Raw genomic sequence first — 22,083 nt, 5'->3', positions numbered from 1 at the left:
TTTCAAAAACTATCTGGCGAATATACCCGGTGAACCAAGTGCAAAAGAAATACAAACAACAACACTTAAAGGGGCGGTCAGAATCCTATAAAGGTCTCTCGGTTGCAGTAACTAAACTAATGGGAGAATATTTGCTATCCGGAAGAATGTCCCATCCCCAGGAAAAACAAAGTGATAAGAAAATTAAAACAATATATATATATATATATATATATATATATATATATATGTATATATTCGGAAATATACACACGCACGCATTCCAAATATACGCACTTAATATTTATTTGCGCTGAAGGGTGTCGACAGTGATTTTATTGGCTTGGTCATTGAGGAGTTTTGAGTCTTCCAACATCATAGTGTTCTCACTAAACCAACCCTGTCAGAGTAGATCTTTATTCTGTGGCCTGTCATGGAACAGTTACGTAAATCATACCGGCCATTTTATTCTATTTCTGGCAGTGTACATGTTAAACGAGCGCATGTTGTTCGAGTAAGGTGATTAAGACTGCGCAATAAAAAACCGGTGTCCCTCAACAACCCGAATAAATTTTCTTCAAGTCAAATACGAGTAAATTATTCAAATAAATTAGTAACGATAAACTTTAATCCCAACCCGGATAAGTTACGGCAAAATGAAGAGAGAGAGAGAAAAAAATATCTGGATACCTTTCCTCTACTGCGAAAGCATTATGATCAATCCTTTAATAAAATATGGTTGCACGGTAAAATAATCAAATTTAAACAAAAATCATTTTTTTTTGTTATTTCTAAATAGTTATTTAAGTAAATATTCTATTTTTTTAAAACTAAATTCTAAAATGTTCTTCTAGTAAATGACCTTACAAATTAATAAAGAAAATCGTAAAAAATGAATTTAACTTGAAAATACTATGAAAAAAATAGCGTTTTAATTTAGTAATCCAATAAAATATAGAATTTTTACTTAAATAATTCGAAAAAAGGAAAATTAATTTTCTTTTAATTTACTTATTTTAGTGTCCAATAATTTATATCAATTTTAAATAGGTTTAACTTAATACATTATTTTTTTACATAGGCATAACAAATTATCAAGGCCTAGAGACCACTCGAGGATAAGTGTTAAGAGTGTACAGTAGTCAATTGGACAATATAGTAATCGTTAAAAAAAATACAACATGGTTTTATATGGGTCGTGGAATTACATTTACCGGCAAAAGATCTAGCTAATTTGTATACTTTTTAAACATTCATTTTAATTGATTCCCTATAAGCTTTTTAATGTTTTCTCGTGGGATGATCATCTTTTGTTAACAATTACGGTGAATTATATTCATGCAGATATTCTACATGATTTATACTTGCATAATATTTGCGTAAAAAGATTATAGTAAATATATATGTATATTTTTGTTTTTTTAAATTTTTCCTACCAAATTCTTCTGCCAGTTTTTAGTCTACAGAAATGAAACGTAATATACAGGGTATTCGAACCGATGCTACAATTTACATTTGGATTTCGCCGGCGAAAATCAGGACAAACGTGAAAAGTAAAAAAAAAAAATGGAATTTTCCAGGTGAAGGTTGAACGACGGCATTTCGAATATGCATGAGTAACGTAATAGTTATTGGTTCATACGTTATTTAATTGGAATTCATTATTGAGATGGGTATTATTTATCAATTTATTGCGAACTATTATCCTCATCTTGTTAAGCGACTATTAAGAAAGATGAGGATAATAGTCCGCAATAAATCTATTGCTTCATGATTTGATTTTTAACTTAGCAGCAAATATATCTTCATAGATCGGCCATTAACGTCAAATCGTAAGCTAAATGTTTTAGTGTCGATTCTGGGAATTGGCGCACGCGTGTAATTTTTAAACTTTTAAAATCATTACACTATATTAAGTCCAATATAATATTAAAATAATAGCGAGATTCGAAATCGGCACCTCGTGATAAGAAGCCTAAACCTGTACCACGCGGCAATCTTGCTAGATTCAGCCCCTCTGATGAGTCGTGGACGACGAAACACGTGTCAGTGGATAATTATATTAAAAAAAAAAATGTATATGCCGCTCCCTATTAAAGGGTATACCAGATTGGTCAATGGAAAAATTATTCCCAACAAGCATTTAGGTAAAAATGCACTTTCGTATAAATACTTTAATTCATTCAAGCAAGTATCGCTAACAAAAACAAATAAAACATATATATATATATATATATATATATATATATATATATATATATATACATATATATGTGTGTGTGTGTGTGTGTGCGCGCTAGTGTGTGTATGTGTGTGTGTGTGTCTATTTGTGTGCGTGTCATTTTACATACACTTTTTTTTTACTTTGCGACACAAACAGAAATACGAATGTAGGATGTTACCTAAATACTACGTGTTACTAATTGTGCACTTCATCAACTCTCCGTATATAAGAACGTATATATTCAAAACATATAATCATCCACAAACCAATCGGCGTAGCAATTTCGAAACCGGTATGCAAGAGTCAACCTACCACACAACAAAACCCAAATAGTAGATGTAGAAAAAATTATCGCTTTGAAACGTTTGATTTGATTTGCTTTCATTTTTATTTTATTCGTGGTGCTTGAATAAATTCGATTATACATACGAAAATTCACACTGGCGAATTGTAAAACGACGAAACAGGTGTCCTTGGATTATTTATTAAAATATATACACACTAGCCTGTGTGGGCATTATATTAATTTACATAAAAATTATGTTTTTTTCCGTATAACTAGTATAATATGTTTATCTTATTTTTCTGTTTAAAATTATTCAGTGCTCCCAAAAGTATCGGTATTTTATTTTCCTCATCTTCAGAACGTTCGACACAAAGTCAAGTGTGTTTTTTAAAAGTTATCACACTATCGTTAGCACCTTTTGCCTACAAAGGAATGTGTGAAAGCACCAGTCGACATTACCAGACCGGGAATCCCAGACATATACACATGTATATTTAATCTCCTCTCAAGGAGGAGATGAAAGTCTTGTATTCCTGTAAAATTTGTCGTATCCATACACCTTACAACTTCCTGTTAAGTAAAATGCTTGCTTATTTTTTTCTGGTTTCTGGTTCTTAATGATGATGATGACGATGATGTTGACGATGTTGATGATGACCGTGATGGCGACGATGCTGATGGTGGTGATTATGATTTATGATCTTGAGGATAGTAGCGATGACGACGATGTTGACGACGATGATGATGGCGCTGATGATGCTGGTAATGCCGATGGTGATGATGACGGCGACGATGATGATGATGACGATGTTGATGATGCTGGTGATGACGATAGTGACGATGACGGCGACGATGATGCTGATGCTGGTGATGACGATAGTGACGATGACGGCGACGATGATGATGATGATGATGATGACGACGACGATGACGTTGATGATGATGCTGATGATGACGATTGTGACGATGGTGATGATGACGGCGACGATGGTGATGACGATGATGACGACGAGGATGACGTTGATGATGATAATGATGATGGTGATGATGATGATGAATACGATGATGATTACTATGACGATAATTACAATGATTATGTTGATAAGGATGACGATTATTATTATTATTATTATTATTATTATTATTATTATTATTATTATTATTATTATTAAATTTGTACAAATTATATTAGCCTTTGGGACAAATATAATTAACGTTTGGAAATTCATTCTTTGAAATATGCCATTCCTCTCCAGCTATTGGAATTATTTCCTGAGTTCAAGATTTCAAGACTTTATTGAATACAAAACACAGATACGCGCACACACCAACACACACACACATACAAACACACGCACGCACACACACACACACGCACACACACACACGAACACACACACACACTCGCACGCACACAAACAAAAACATAATACTCAGCGAATAATCAACTCAATTCGAGAGATTATTCCGATGAATAAATATTTGCAGGTAAAATTAAAATAATTCATAAAACGTTTGCGGGAAATCACTTTTTTTCCGATCGCCTAAAGCAATCATTCTCAGACCGTGTTCCCTGACTCACTCACTGCTTTAAATATTTGTGTCTCCGAAGAGATATTTTCAAATGATACAAGAAATAGGAGAAATTGTTTGGAAAAGATTATAAACAAATGTGATATATGTCATTTCCAACAGTACATCGTACTCTTCGGCCTAGCACTTTTGTTGTAATTTGTAACACCCGGCAAATGCTAACTGTTGTATTTTGATTTGGATATTTTGGATCAGTTATCTTTTCCACTTTCTGTGGGACTATAATAATATGCAGAAGTTCGGATGGTACAACGGCTAAAACATTGTGAAAATAGCAACACTCAAACCATCATAAAACTAAACATTATCAATAAAATCATAAGAAAGCAGAATTTAGATGAGACAATTACGAATCGTAGAAAAATGGCTATGCAGCATCCAAATCAATGTTTATGAAAAGACTACAGGGTGACACGACGTTGTCCAAGATGATCAACTAATATTTCAAACTCCGATAATTTTATTATCATCAAAATCGATGAAATCATCGATGTTTCAATCAAATCGATTGATTTCCTGTTCTAGTTGGGGACACATCGCGGTGCTTCGCATGCCTATTGCAGTTATCTCACAATATATTGTAGTCTCTTAAATAGGTTCATAAGACTAATGGTTGATAGGCAGAAATCAGACGCTTACAGTATTAATGCTGGTGTCCTGCATGGGTCCATCCTGAGCCTAACTCTCTTTCTGGTCTACATCAATGATCTCCCTAAGCACATCCTAAGATCATTCGTAGACATTTATGCTGACGGCACTACCATCTATGGCAACAAATTAAAGGCTGTAAATGACCAAAATCTCTCTGGTTCTCTCTCCTCTGATCTTGATCACATGGTGCAATGGGGGGGGGAAATGGGTGACTGGTAAATTTTAACGCATCTAAAACCACGATTCTATCTTTACATCATCAGCACTCTAGTCCCCATCTACCATCAATTTGAAATGAATGCCTTTTGTCTTAAGAAGCTTATATGTTTTAACAAGCTTCTGGGTCTAACCTTTACTCCTGATCTGAAACGGAACACGTACATCAAATCTGTTGCCAAGATCGCTGGAAAAATAGTGTGATCATTCAACCTCTCTCGTAGATATCTCACTGCTGATGCAATTCTGTCCTGTATAAGAACACAGCATCTCCAAGGATTGAGTACTCTTGCCACACTTGGGCAGAAGCTGTTGGAAATGCCTTACAGTTCAAAATAGACTTCGTCGCCTCGTGACGGGTGCCCTTTTTGTCTTTTCTGCAAACCTCTTTCCAACAGAAGAGACGTTGCAAGTCTGTCTCTGCTTTCTCATTATTGTCATGGCAAGTGTTCATCTGAGCTCCAATCTATACCCCCCCCCCTTGCCAAACTTTCGCGAAAAACACTCATCTAGTTGTAACCGCTGCCAGTAATTTCCCCCACTGTTAATTTTTTTTTAAATCCCATTTTCACCCCAAACACAGCACAGTTGTTACTTTGATGTAGGGGGTTACTATCATAGACATAAGTTGCATGGACACTATGCTAAGCAGCATGATGCCTGTTCATGTTACACTTAAACTTGTGTATGTCATTACAGTTGGGAAAGCAGAATCCCGAAATAGAGTTTCAAAGTTCAGCAGTTCTGGGAAATAAACTTATTTGAGTAAAAGGCTTTCTTACATCTAGGGATCTCTTACTGTGTAGGGGTGAGATTAAGCTGCTTGTCGGGTTTGTCGAAGGTATTTACGTCGAGAAGGGCTTGTAGTTCATCGGAACACTCACCATTAAAATACTTGTAAAACAGGCAGAGAAACGCAATATTTCATCGATCAGACAGAGGTTGAAGCTCAGATGACAGTTCAGGGCCTATCACATTTGCGACTTTCTTTTTAATCCTGTCCAGGAGTGAGAGACAAGCAGCAGATGTATCAGCCCAAATGTGGCAACAATACTCCATACATGGGCGAATAGTGGCCTTATCGAGGTTCAGGCATAAGTAGCTTTCTAGCACGGTAGAGAGAGCCCGCCTTCCTCCCAGCGGTACTGGCAATGCACTTAATGTATGTTTAAATTCAGGTTCCCGAGGAGTTTAAAAGAAGTACTTTCAGGTAATGTATCTTTAGCCATTGCTTTTGTTGGTTGAGAAGGGTCATTGTAATTATTGATGGAAGTCTTGGTAACATTGAATGTGACCCTTCATTTATGTACCCATTCCACTACAGATTGGATGTCTTCCACTAGTGTTTTTGTCATTTACCTCGATATGTGTTCATTTGTCCCCCTCCCTCGTGCCTGTTGTACAGCGTGGTGTCATCAGCAAATATACTCATCTCAGAGACAATTTTATCAGGGGGGGCATTTACTAATATTAGGAATAATAAAGGTCCAAGAATAGACCCCTGAGGTACTCCCCCAGTTATATCATACTGTTTTGATGTATGACCGTCGAGGACAACCTAGATTCTTCTCTTAGTTTAGAAGGATTTAATTATGTTAAATATTCGTCAAGTGATATCGTTTGATCTGATTTTCATGAGAAGACATCGTGCTATACTCTGTCAAAAACCTTAGATATATCTAGACTACCGGTCTACCTTGCCCTACTTTGTCCAGTGTATGGTATATATGTTCAGAGACTACAGTTAGGACATCTGCTTTAGAACGGGCTTATTTAAATATATATTGTTGGTGGATCAGAAATTTAGTAGCTGTAAGGTGATGAACTAGAGATTGGTTAATTAAAAATTCAAACATTTTGGCGAAAAGCGGGAGGAGGCTAATGGAGCGATAATTATATGGATCAGTTCTTCCGCCGGATTTCTTGAAACACGTACCACAGAAACAGTTGTCAGGGAAGCAAAATGTCTCTATGTCTAAACCTAAACGTAGACGTAATGAACAAAGCTTTTTTTTAGAACTGAACGCCCGCGGAACTTTCTTCTGTTTCTTTGCTTTCTAACTGACTATAATATGATCGTCTTCAAGACCAACGTAAACAAATTCTTGATGAGCCGTCCCCTTAAGTAATCAAATTTACCAAATTTCTACTACTAATGATTACTATGATATTTTCCCATTGTCTAAAGTACACTCATTAATCCTTATCCTCGAGTTGCCTTCGGGGCTTGAGAACTGATGCCATTTTAGAAAATTATTTTATATACAATAGCTTGAATTTAAGTCTTAAATGCACAAATACATTATCATACTTAAATTGTTCTAAAAACAGGAAATAACTTTACGTCTTAATATTACTAAAAACACAGGAGATATTTTAAGTCTTAGTACTAAAAAAAAAGGTATTAGTATTGGAAAAACAGGTGTATAGTTAGTAGAAAAACAGTTAATGTGACAAAAGTTCTATAAAATAAACTACTGAAATTAAAAGCAGAAGAGTTTGAGAACATCTTTCTAAATGATTATTTTTTTTTCGTTTAAAAACCAATTAAATTTAGCTTCAGGTCATCAGATAAATTCAATGCTTGTCGAATTGAATAGATTTCCCAAAACACTTGCTGAAGGCTGCAAAAGAGTAGCTTGCTTTTCACTAATATCTTTAGGGCAAAACATATAATATTGATGTATATTTAAGATAGACAGCATAAAAATATCATTAAGTGCCATATCTCTATCCGCATAAAGCCATGTATGCATATGAGGTTATTTATTTGCAGGTAAAAAAATACTTCTAAATTATTAAACCGATCATTACGGATTTTGCAACACGGCTGGTAGGTGTAAGGGATCATAATGTGATATATATTTTGCTCAAGTTAATTTAATGCACAGGTAGTACGAGGTAATGAAAATTACCTGGGAAAATAAAAATACATGAATATTTGTGAAATTTCATGTGTTTTTTAATGAATTTCAAAAGGGTTTCAGGGGGCAAAATATGGGCATAGTTAGCCATTTAAAAATTCAATATTTCTCATTTACATTCAATTTAATCTATAGTGATTATACAGAAATATACTAAAATTCACTAAATGCCAGGCATTTTAATCTTAAGCTTTACATTTCAAATACTTATTGAAATCAATACCATTGATCTTGGTAAATATTTTATTTATAATCTTAGCCATAATATATATATATATATATATATATATATATATGTATATATATATGTATATACTAATATTAATACTACACATTTGCGCATGAACAGCGCTTACCACTGAACTGACAATACAGAATCACCACCTTCGACAAACAAACTCTGCTAAACGACACGTAAGAAAAAAAAAACATATATTGTATTGCTTTTTAAAAGAATCATGATGAGGGCTTTTTTTATAAGCCGAAAATTTGAGACTTTAAATAAATAAATAGTTATATATATATATATATATATATATATATATATATATATATATATATATATATATATAGTAAGTTATAAAGTATAGATGGCCATTAAGCTACATTGAATATTCCGCGTTTCATTCACTCTAGGACTCTTCAGGCTTAGACGCATAAGCCTGAAGAGTCCTAGAGTTGATTGAACTCGGAATATTCAGTGTAGCTTAATCGCCATATATACTTTATAACTTACTAACTAGCTCTACCTACGTATTGAGCACTTTTGAAACTTTCGTATATTAATTTTATGTGAGTAAATGAAGTATATATATATATATATATATATATATATATATATATATATATATATATAAACTGTTGTTTTTTGAGACGGCGAGAAATAAACATTTTTACACCATATAATTTATTTTTTATTATTAATTGTATGCTTTTAATGAATTATTAACTGTAAAAGACTGCAAAATATCATATAAAAGCCGCCCTAACAATAAAGACTCCTATTTCCTAGATAAAAAAAGATGACGAGCTACAAAGATATGAGTACGGACTTTACAACGAGCAAACTTTGTGCTCCAGCATTTATTTTTTAACAAAGCCAGCACCATTTTTAATGCACTTTTATTTGCGATGAACGATGACTTTGCATGGGCGTTTTCACATACAAGGAACGTTGCAAAATTAAAATCTTCTATGTTTTCTTATAATTCAAAAGTTGAAGACTGACGCACCCCCATGTCAGTTGCTTTCTTAATCTTACACCGGTAATATCTGCAACATAGAGATGAAACTTACAGGTTGTGAATGCATTATTACAGTCATTATAACACAATAACTGGCAATTTTCTCTAATCCATTCGTGCAGAATACAAATAGGAGCCATTACATTTGGAACGGCGTTCGTGTATATACAAATCTAAGTAAGGTGCGAGAAGACATGGATCGGTCAAAGTGTGGTTATTTAGTTCTCTCCCACTGCAAAAACTGTGACACAGGGGTCGGAAAGTGGTATTGAAATGGCAGCGCCTTCGAGGAGGAGCACTATGACTTGGAAAAGTTGCCGGGTGGGCGCCGGCATTCCACGGCGAGGGCGCCTCAGGCGATTAGCAATAAACTAAAGCCGTTTCGAAGAGAGAAGGCAAAGCCTGGGTGCGTTGATCTCCTAGAACTGTACCGAACTAAAACTCCCACCGCAAAATCAACAGAGACCAGATAATTACAGGAATGGTCTAGTGTGAATGAACAGAGAAGATGTTCGTGTTGTTAAAATTTTTTGCTGGAGAAATAGTTTTCATCGCTTATGTAAATCTTTCAAGTGCGCGGATGACGAAAGTTAATGGCCTAATTAGAAGAATGGCGATTGGCAAATGACTTCATTGTCAGTTTGTTGCTAGGCGCGCACCTCAAGGATAAGTACGCGTGTGGATGTGTGAGGAAGAGAAAGGTTAGCAGAGAAGTAGAAGACTTAAGAAAGATAGGTATAAAATAAGGGGAAGGGAGGGGCTGAGTGTGTCTGGTGGCTCGTAAAGAGATCTGCTTCGCTGAACACTTATCTTTGTAAGTAAACACTTGTCTGAAAGGAGATTTAAATAAAGGAGATCAAGTCCTGAAGCTGAGGTAGAGAGAGAGAGAGAGAGAGAGAGAGAGAGAGAGAGAGAGAGAGAGAGAGGGAGGAGCTCCGTATAATTACATATAATAAAACGTCATTATCTCACGTATATCAAAGCTTATTAAGTCACTCCCTCAACTCTCTTCATCTTTCAAATAACTTCTTTTCTTATATCCATGTATATATGTCTTTATTTGACTTTATATAGAAGTTTTTTTTTTTTAGATGCGATGAACTTTAAAGTAAAATAAATCACAGAAAATACTTTTATTATACAAATAAGTGGTTTATTTATAAATTTTTTTTAATTGGGAGTCACCACTTATCAAGACCCGAAGACCACTCGAGGATAAGGTTAAATGAATGTAAGCTGGTAGTATAGTAATCATTAAAGTTCTAAGTTGGATAGAATTTGATTATTTACGAGAACTTGTTTACGTTGGATTTGAAGGCGTACATGTTTCATTCAAGCGGGAAGTGGAACAGTGTTTCATGGGTGTGCTGTTTTGGGAAAGAAGCTTTGTTTACGGATTCTTTATTTAGATTTATGCACAGATAGAGAGTGTGGGAAACTCGTGTACAGTGTTTTTGCGAAAGTTTAGCAAGGGAGGACCATAAATTGGGGTTAACTCGAGTATTTTCTATTAAAATATCAATAAAGTAAAGGCAGGCTTACAACGTTTTTTTTTTTCAAAGATTACATTTAGGTCATTTTGTAATTTAAATACAATTCCAGACATTTGCCTCCCATGAGTCGCGCGAATATGGTGTGAAGTAGACCTCCGATTTTTACAAATTATACGCACTAAATTATTCAGTATATCGGTGATAACGCATCAAATATTGTCTTGAATTGGTATCTGGTTTATCAGCATAAACATGGGACTTTACATATCTCGAACGAAACTAATCTAGTGGGGTTAAATTGGACGAAGGAGGTGATCCGTTGACAGATCCATTTCGTGAAATAATGTTTTCATGAAATGTAAATCGATAAATTTTAGTATTTTCCAAATGCTGCACGGGTGTCAATATCTTCATGATTAATTTCCAAACCTGAACTAAAAATAGCAGTTTCCAAATCTGCAATCAAAGAAAATAGAGTTGTCTATTTCAAGTTTGTCACCTCTAAAACCAGCATTTATATAAAGGCTAAACATTACGAGTTTAAATAAAATTTTGTTGTATTACTATAACAATGTTTACATGTTTTGTTAAAGATATCAACAGTTGAAAATTTATGTTTCTGATTTTGTTTTAAATTGAAATAGCTAATCCGAATTATCTATATATTAATACGATAGCGTGCGTGTTCTTTTGTGTGTCACGCTTACATTCATGTAGTTTCATTGTTATGTTCTATTTCTTGTCATAAATAATTTTATCAAGAATTCTTCAACGTTTGAATTTCGACTATAGCTGATGGCTCTTAAATCATCTATTTTTTTTTAAATAAATAATTTTATCAAGAGTTCTTCATAAGTTTTGGTTTCGGTTTCGATTATTGCTGAAGGATTTTTTTCAGCCACTCTGATGAGTCGTGGACGACGAAACACGTGTCAGTGGATAATTATATTTTAAAAATAATATATATGCCGCTCCCCGTCAATGGTCAATGGGAAAATTATTCCCAACAAGCATTTAGGTAAAAATGCACTTTCGTATAAATACTTGAATTCATTCAAGAAAGTATCACTAACAAAAACAAATAAAAACATATATATATATATATATATATATATATATATATATATATATATATATATATATATATATAAAAGAGCAAATAGTTAATAAAACATGTTAAAAAGACTTTGAAAAAGAGTTAAAACATATTTAATCTAAAAAGGAAATACTTCATAAGTGGATAGTCCTTTATCCGCGGAGTTTCGAAGAAATGCTTTCTTTCTAATCAGAGGGTAGGAATTAGTAAAATGCGGGATCGGATTTTGCATACAAAAGTATTTGATGAAACTGCAAGTCTTACTTGATAACAAAAAGTGAAGCAGAGGGAATATGGTGAAGAAAAAGGTGATCTCACGCGAATGGATAGCCTGGTAAAAGGAAAATTATCCAATGACGGTAAAGTCCAAAAATATAAATCCAAGAAAGTTAATTGAATTTCCATTCGCACAAGTAAAATCCGAGGAAATCACGTAATTGGAAGATGGTCCAAAATAATCCAAAATGCCGCAATCCATGGAATAATTCACAAATATGTACAAAGAAAAGGGGGGAAAATTCCAATAATATTAATAAAAGAAAAATAAGATATGCGTTTGACACGGCCGCTGATACAGATATATATATATATATATATATATATATATATATATATATATATATATATATATATATATATATATATATATAAGGGGGTAGTCACTAACAATGTGTATATTTTAACATATTTTATTATTTCGTGTCGTGGTTTTTCATTGAGAATTATGTTTAGATCATTGTAATAATGTTTTTAAATCATTGAAATCGTTTTTAACGCGTTTCAGACGTTCTGTGAAGCGTCCTCTTCAGAAATTATTTTCAAAATGTGTTGGAGATGTAAAAATAGTATTTTCGTAGTTCATTTGAAGTGTTTCCAAGAGGTGGAAACGTGTAAGTGTCTACTATTCATTGGAATGTTCAATTTTTATTACTCTTTTATTGGGCTGTGGTCACTCCTGTGTTGTGTTTCTCTGTCTCACTCTCTCTTTCTGCTTGTGTTTTTCTTTTCCTTTAGGGTAGGATGTGTGTGTGTGTTTTCTTTTATTGGTTTGAAAATGTATGTACTGGTTTATAGTATTATGAAGTTATTAGCTTCCCTAGCAAGGTGACTGTGATCCAAGCTCGTTACTAATGTGTATGTGTGAGGAGGGTGGGGGGGGGGAGAACCAGCTCTTCTAAAATAAGGATAGGGGTGCTTTCATTCTATTTTGATATTTATTTTTTGGATTCTTAGATCTTAGTATTGTGATTTTTCGTTTCAGTCTTAGACTGTTCGGGTATACTTTATATTATGTTTGTTTAGATAGAGGGGTGTATTTAAAATATGTATAAGGGATTTTTTAATGTTTCTATTTATTTGTCTCCCCATGTGGGTATAGCCAGACCCAGGATCGGTTCCTAGTGTGGGGAAGATCTCGTTCCCTAGAGAGGAGGGGACAATGGGAGGGGTATAGGTATGGGAGGGGGATGATAGAAGGGATGATAGTTGTCTCAGCCATGAGAGATTTCTCCTCCACTGACTGAGAGGGGGCGTGGTGTTGGAACAGATATTATACTATGGTTCTAGGTGTTTCCTAGTGTTGTTGGTTTCGAGGTTAAGTAGGGTTGGTATTGTTCAGTGTGTTGTATTAGAGATAGGGGTGTTATGTCTGTGTGTGGGTGTATGCGCGCGCGCGTGTGTGTTTTAATGTGTCGGTTCTGATTTATGTGTGGGTGTATATATATATATATATATATGGATGTGCATGCGAGTGTGCGTTGCATTTCATGTTTTGTGTGTTGATATTAGGCTCTGTTTAGTTCAGGAGTGAATCTTGTGATGAATTTTTTTTTCCTGTGTAAGTAAATAAAATAATTGTCTGTTTGGAAGATTGACATTATTTTGAAGCTGTTCCCATTGCATGTGTGTACGTGTTTTGAAACATAGAGATGTCTGCTATCTGCAATTTTAATGTTGCTCTTATGTAAGGCCACTCTATTGCTGAAATTTTTGCTGGCGCCTATGTAGGATTTGTTGCATGTTGTGCATCTTAGTGCATATATTACATTTCTGGAGGTGCAATTTAGATCCTTTTTTATTTTGAATGTTTGTGTTTGGTTTTGAATGTGTATGTGTTACCATCTATTATTATGTCACATACTCCACATCGCGGTTTGTTGCATTTTGTAACCCCTTTTGTAGTGTGTGGAACGAGTTTTGAGGAAGCTATGATGTGTTTTAAGTTTTTGGTTGGCGTTTGCTTGTTATTATTTTTATTGTTTTAAGTATGTTGTTTAGTTTGTCGTTCTGATTGAGGAGGATAAGGTTTTTTGTTATCTGTGTGAATAGTTCTGGGTTGTTTGTGTTGTGTGTAGAGACGTATGCTAAAATTTGTTCTTTGTTGTGTTCTTTTGGGATTCTTAGTTGGTCTATTGGAATTTTTTCAGCCAGTTCAATACCTATCTGTATTAGTGGTAGTGGATATCCTCTTTTCCGCAGTGTTATAACAATCACATGTAAAAATCGATAGAACATTAACTCTATAATAATATATACGAAATCTGCATGAATTAAAACATCATATTTAAGCGTCCTTTACGACCGGGCTTCACCGGGCGTTCGTGCTAGCTTAGATAAATACTTTTACACTTTTAACAAAACAGCTACAACAATATCAGAGCGTATCCATGTACACTGGACATCTACAGAATGCCAAAATCTATATATTACATATGAATGAGTCTACTGTGGAATTTCCACAGACCCTGCTAGTTTGTATTATTCAGACAACTGTTTTCATATTGAGTGTTATTTTAAACGTTTCGATCAATGTAACCGCCGACTATCGTCAGATGTATCGCGTCAAACTCGTGAATCTTTTTATCGAACTACCCACACATGGCCGAAAAAATTAGGCCAGGTTACTCTCGCAGATTAAATCGAGGCTTGCGTTCTGAAAATCCGTGCACATTTTCGAGTTCGAAAGAAGATTTAAGGATTCGAAAAGATACACATAAAAGAGGTCGTTGGATACACGTGAAAGAGGTCGGAAGTTTGATAAACCTAAACTTTGTGCAAATAACACGTGAAATATGAACAGTAGTTCAAAGAATCCAAATCGTACGAATGTTGCAAATTTGCTTTTTTTTTAAATTTTTTTATTTTTATGTTTTATTTTTGTTATTTTTATCTTTTAATTCTTTTATTTTTTATTTTTATGTTTTATTTTGTTATTTTTTATTTTTTATTTTTTCACAAATTTTATCACAGAAGGAAAAATTTGTGACAGTATATTTTCTTCGTGTGAAAAACGAAAAGAATATACAAGCAAGCAAATTTTATCGAATGGACAATCCGTTCAACAAGTAAAGGGATATAACATACATTTAAATAATTAGTATTTTAGGTAGAAATATGTGAATATATATAAAAGAGTGAGATACCTAACAGCTGTTTTTTATTTTTTAAATTGATTTATATTTCGTATTTTTATTTTTTTAGTTATTTAGTTCATTGTAATATTTTGTAAATCATTGAAACAATTTTTTTTTACGCATGTTGGACGTTCTGTGAAGCTTAATCTTCAGAGACTCTTCAAAATGTCAAATATTTAAAATATATTTAAAATATATTTACAATATATTTAAAGAAATGTTTTAAAAAATATTTAAAATATATTTAAAAAATATTTAAAATGCATAAAAGCGTTTTCACAATCCAGTATAGTGACATGTTTCCAAGAGGTGGAAATATTAGAAATGATTCTAAAGATCTTCATATTGGAAATGGACTGCGAAAATGCTGGAATAGATTTAAAATATATTTTCAATATTTTACATTTTGAATAATTTCGGTATTTGACATTTTGAATAATTTCTGAAGAGGATGCTTAACAGAACGTTCGAAACGCGTTGAAAAGGAGTTCTATGATAAAAATTACAATAATCCAAATAATTAAAAAATTAAAAATAAAAATACGAAATAATAAAATATATATATCTTTCTCTTGATGGAGTCTTTATATATATATATATATATATATATATATATATATAAATATATATATATCTTTCTCTTGTTGGAGTCTTTATATATATATATATGTGTGTGTATGTGTTTATATATATATATATATATTTATATTTATATATCTGTGCGTATAATTATATCAAGTATCCATGTTTTATGTTGTAAAAAGATATACAACTTCATATAAACATTCTCAGTATTTACTAAAATAATGCTCAATACATGAGTAGAGTTATGTAGTAAGTTATTAAAATGTATGGCAATTAAGCTACTTATAATATTCTGCATTTCTTTCTGTATAAAATCCTCAGTATTTTAGTTTGATTATTACATGCAGTGATGAAACTGCAGGAAATTATGTGTAGCTTAATTTCCATATGTTTTTTCGAGTTTTATGTACGACTAAAAATCATATCAAACAATTATTGCCGCGCTTAATTAAAGCAATTTCAACGCAGGCAATCGACTGGGTTCATCAGCGTAAAATATATTTTAAAAAATCTTGTAATAAACATAAAACAAATTTACTCAGAAGTTTCTAGAGCTTTTTTGGCAAATAACTTTTTAAGTCAATACCTAAAAAGATATTTACTAAAGAAAACTCCCGAGTTTTTAAAATAGTCTGTCTCACACGGGAGATCTACAAGGTTCGTCAGCGCAAAAAAAATGTTATTAAAATAAACAATAAAATTACTTATTCGCGATTATTTTTTATTAACTTCTTTAAGACTGAGACGTTTTTACTTTCAACTCAGAGGGCCACTTTAAAAACAAGTTTTATCTCTGTAAAAAGAAACAAGTTTATTTCTTTATTACTGAAATGAACAACAAAACGAATTTAGTCAAAGGCGAGAGTTTTTTTTTATGGCAAATTAAATTTTACAAGTGATCTTTTTCTTTAAATTTTGAATTTTGTTACACAATATCAATGTAACACAATCACAATGTAACAAAATAACAATATAACATAATAACAATGTAACATAATTACAATGTAACACAATAACAATGGAACACAATAATAATGTAACCCAAAAACAATATAAAACAATAACAATGTAACGCAATAACAATGTAACACAATAACAATGTAACACAATAACAATGTAACACAATAACAGTGTAACACAAAAACAATATAACACAATAACAATATAACACAATAACAATGTAACGCAATAACAATATTACACAATAACAATGTAACACTAAAGAATTCTTGTAAAAAGTAGAAGTGGTGGTTATAATTATTATCTTATTTATTTTTATTTTTTTTAATTAAACTTTAAAATGTCGAAGTGGCGTTTACTAATTAAACTCTTAACGACTGAGAATTACATTTTCAATACCATGTGCCAAATAGAAGCCGTTTAGAATTTAATTAGATGTACATAAAATCGTCTTTGATTTTTAATCGTGCATAATTAGTAAAATTAAAGCACGACTAATCTAAAAAATAAACTTGTTTGTTCTTTTTTACAAATATTTTTAACGAATTAAAAACAAAATAAATTGCACAGTCTGTTTCAGTTTTTGATGAGTTCCTTGGGTAAATAAATACTCATATATTTATTTACTTTCTGCCTTAAGAGAGAATATTTTAAAAAATAGTATAGTTTTGTAAATTTTTTAATATAAATTAAAAAATATATTTGCCAATAAATAACCTCTTGAGAGAAACGTGTGTGTAAATTCATTTTATTGTTTATTTTAATATTACTACAACTTATTTTTACAATATTTTGTGCTCATAAACGCAGTAGTTCGTTCGGGTCGAAGTTGCTTTAATAGCAAATCATAAATTTGGACGTAGGTTTTTAGTAAAACCCATTTGTTTCTAACTTATTATCTTGGATATTGTGGATCTTGAGGAAATAAATCATGAATCGCAATTCGTCCGATGTTATTGAGATCTGACACATTTTGATAACAGATGACTGTGTTAGAGATAGAAATTTAAAACAGTAAAATATTTAAAATAGTAAAATATTTATATAATAAATCATTCGGAATTTAGTATCAAAAATAATAGTTCACTAAAACAATAAGTTTGACCAGATTGTGTGAAGTAGAAGGACTTACAAATAAATAAGGGTATATTTACGAAATAAAGACCAGAATGTGAGTTCTCATTTAAAAAACAGACGGGAGTTAGTCAAGACTGATTAGAGATTGACTTGGAATAGAGTTTGTCTCTGCGATTCGTGGAAGCATCTACTAGTCCAACTAGAGAAGACGTAGAAAAAAGGAACGTGACAAAATCTAAGACAAGGTGGAACCAAAGATATGTTAATTATAACTTGGCGTTTCCTTCGGAGAAAAACGTATCTCAATAATAGAACGTACTTAAAAGACGACCGGCAGGAAGAAAAGATCTATTCCAGAAAGTATGTTTCTACTTTGTCCAGTGCCAAATATGTTATTCATCGTTGTTGAAAGTCCTGTCTCTCGTACGTTTATAATCATGTTTTGCTAACTATCCAATTGAATTAGACACACGCATTTACAAAATAGACACAATACGATATGGCTCAGTAACACCCAAACATGGATATACACATACACGTATATAACATATATGCTTGAGATCATACATCAGGAGTCACGTTTACATAGACCGACGCTATACAACCTGACATGTATGTATGCACAAAAAACGAGACAAACAGTTATACAACATAGGCGTTATATATACACATCTTATATATATATACACATGTTATATATATACACACGCTATTTTTTATTTATTTATTTTTTTTTTACATTATCACCCCAAACAAGGCAAATTGCCACTTTGGTGTAGGGGGCTACTATCAGGGGCAACAACTACTGGGATACTATGTAGGGATTTGGGCAGAAGATGTCGGTTCACGTTACACTTGAACTTCTGCACGTCAGTATTGTTGGGGAAGCAGGGGCCTGGAATGGAATTCCAGAGTCTAGCGGTTCTGGGGAAGAAACTATTGGAGTAAAAAGATCTTTTACATCTAGGGATCTCTACAGTGTGGGGGTGGGATTTAGCAGCCTGTCGGGTTTGTCGAGGTGCTCACGTCGTGGGGGCACAAGTGATTGCAGTTTGTCAGAGCATTAACCACTAAAATACTTGTAGAAAAGGCAGAGGGATGCAACATTTCGTCGATGGGACAGAGGCTGAAGCTTAGATGCCAGTTCAGGGCCTATCAGGTTTGCGACTCTCTTTTGAACCTTGTCAAGGAGCGAGAGACTAGTAGCAGATGCACCAGCCCAGATGTGACAGCAATACTCCATACATGGGCGAATGGTGGCCTTATAGAGGTACAGGATACTTTCGGGTGTTAGTAGTTGTCTAGCACGGTAGAGAGAGCCCACCTTTCTTGCAGCGGCCCTGCCAATGCCTTCAATGTAATTGTTCCAACTCATGTTTCCTGTGAACGTTAGGCCAATCAGTTTGAAAGATGTACTCTCAGATAAAGAGTCGTTGGCCATTGCTATAGGTGGTAGAGAGGGTTTCTTGTAATTATTGAATGAAACTAGTTTAGTCTTCGCAGCATTGAACGCGACCAACCATTTTTGTCCACATTCCACCACAGATTGGAGGTCTTCCTCTAGTGTTTCTGCCATTTCTTTAGAAATGTGTTCATTCGTCTTCCTGTCGTGCCTGCAATAGAGTGTAGTGTCATCAGCATATATACCCATCTCAGAGGCAATTTTGTCGTGGAAGTCATTTATGAATATCAGGAACAATAGAGGTCCAAGAATAGAACCCTGGAGCACCCCCACATTTATATCATATTGTTTAGATGTACGACCGTCGAGGACAACCTGGATTTTTCTCTTATCTAAGAAGGATTTAATTATGTTAAGTATTCTACCAGTGATACCATATAATCTAATTTTCCTGAGGAGACCCTCATGCCATACCCTGTCAAAAGACTTAGATATATCTAGAGCTACCGCTCTGGCCTCCCCTGCTTTGTCCAGTGAATGGTATATACGTTCAGAGATTACAGTTAGGATGTCTGCTGTGGAACTGGCTTGTCTAAATCCATATTGTTTGTCAGTCAGAAGTTTAGCATCTGTAAGGTGATGGACTAGAGCATGGTTAATTAAGGTCTCAAATATTTTGGCAAAAAGTGAAAGGAGGCTAATGGGGCGATAATTTGATGGGTCAGTCCTTTCGCCAGAATTCTTGAATACTGGTACAACAGAAGCAGTTTTCTAACAGCCCGGAAAGCAAGCGTCATTAAGGCATTTGTTGTAGAGTTTGGAGAGAACTGGAGCTACTTCGGCTGAGCACTTTTTTAATAGCACAGCTGGGATTAGATCGGGTCCACATGCATTTGAAGTGTCAAGGTTTTTTATGATAGCATGCACCTGAGCAGGGGTGATTTTCAGATCGTCTAGCGTGGCGTCTGTCCGCATAGGAAATTGAGGTAGGGGGTGGTTGGTAGGGTCCAGTGTGGAGTTTAAGGCAAACCGACTGGCAAGCATGTTAGCCTTGTCGGTTGCTGAGGAGACAACCTCGTGATTGCTGGTTAGTGGAGGAATTGTTGATTGCCCATTATTTACTACACTGTTGTAGAGTTCCTCGTTTTTGTGCTTCGATGCGCTTTTTAGTGGTTTCCGTAAATTCTCTCTTAGCTGTCGCTATTTCTTTCTTAACGTTATTTCTAGCTTTTATATACTTCAGTCTGTTTGAACTGGACTTATGTCGGTTAAACCTACGGTATGCATGCTGCTTTTGAGCAATGGCAGTTGCGCAAGTCGACGTAAACCATTGGGGAGAGTGGGGCTTTCTATAAAATTTCCGCATGGGAACATGCGCTTCGATTGCAGTTTTGAACCATTGACTGGTCTCGTTTGCACATTGTTCAGCAGGGAGAGAAAAATATTTCTCCATGGGGCATCTCTGATTAGATCTCTGATGGCTTCCCAGTCAGCCTTTTTATAATATCTCGTTGTTTTGAGCAGTGGCTCTTCAGTTTGGCTCTAGAGTTTAGGGCGATTTCAACCATTATCACTGCATGATCAGCGTTCCCGAGTGGGCTGTGGGACTTCGTTATGCAGTCATCGGGGACTATGGTCAAAAACAGATCTAGAAGTGATGCGTGTTGTTCTTCTTGGTCAGGGGAACGGGTTGGAAACGTAACAATTTGTGATAGGGAGTGAGATATAGTGAAGCTATGAGTTGTGCTGCCCGCTGCATCTGTGTAAGTAGAGAATCCAAGCTAGTTTTTGTGGTGGACATTAAAGTCACCAAATACATGTATTTGTGCGCTAGTGTCGAAGGACAGTGCCGTGTCTATGCTGTCAGAGACTTTGTTTATTATGGTGCAGTCCTGAGTCGAGGGAGAGCGGTAGAGAAAATAATAGTAGCTAATATTGTGTTGCATGTTTAGTCTAAAGCACATAAAGGCTTGATCATCTGTTTCTAGGTTTTTTTTCTCTAGTCAGGGGGAGGGTATTACGAATGTAAACTCCAAGTCCGTGCATGTGTCTGTCAGAGTCCTTACGGCAGAGTGGGAGATAGCCAGACATGTTAAAGTGGTTAGAGGGGATGGAGGAGTGTAGGTTAGTCTCACTTAGTGCTAAGATATCCGGGGTATTTGTTAAGAGAAATGCTATGTTATGGATACACACGGCGATATAACATTATTATTTGTTACCGAAGATTTGGAGCTCCCCACATTGGTCGTAACGAATCCTGCGAAATAAAATACCATACGCACACACGAGGTCGATGGAACTAAGAAGCAATAGAGGAGAAAAAAAGAAAGTAAAAAGGGTAAACACACACGCAAGGGCTCAGGAAATAAACTTGATTGCATTAAGAAAATATAGGTTGCATTGTGAACGGTGATTGTGTAATTAAAAAAATAAGCGATATGCCGCAAATAGTTTTTGAATCATAGAAAAAAATATTAATAGATACATTGTTGCAATCATATGGAGAGGGGGATTATTGTTTTGAAATGAGCAGTGTTGGGCATGCACAATAGCTTGTTCTAACGTTACACACGAGCGTTAACGTGTGACACCCAGAACCCAAAACGTTGTAGACACAGTTGTAAAGGAGACAAAGGATAGGAAATAACTTCAACTCCTATTTTAGGTTTGAAGAAAAGGCCTTTACCTCTCATACTGCCGCCACGCGTGACTTCTCGTTACACCTGTTACATCAAATATGTCGCAACGGGCTCGTCTTCTGTAACCTGATCTTCTTTTTTTTTTCTTTTTCCTTACTGTGATGTCACTTCGCACACGGTTTGGCATTTGCATATAGCCGCCATACGCGCGTTTTCGCTCTGTTACATTGTTAGTTTACAGTCGGGAAATGTTGTTAAGAGATAAATCGAAATTGTTTTTTAAAATGAAATGTAGTTTTCT

This window comes from Euprymna scolopes, chromosome 8 (genome assembly GCF_053919585.1).
Source record: "Euprymna scolopes isolate OS-2025 chromosome 8, ASM5391958v1, whole genome shotgun sequence".
In the NCBI taxonomy this organism is placed as follows: domain Eukaryota; kingdom Metazoa; phylum Mollusca; class Cephalopoda; order Sepiida; family Sepiolidae; genus Euprymna; species Euprymna scolopes.
This window is presented reverse-complemented; position numbering follows the sequence as displayed.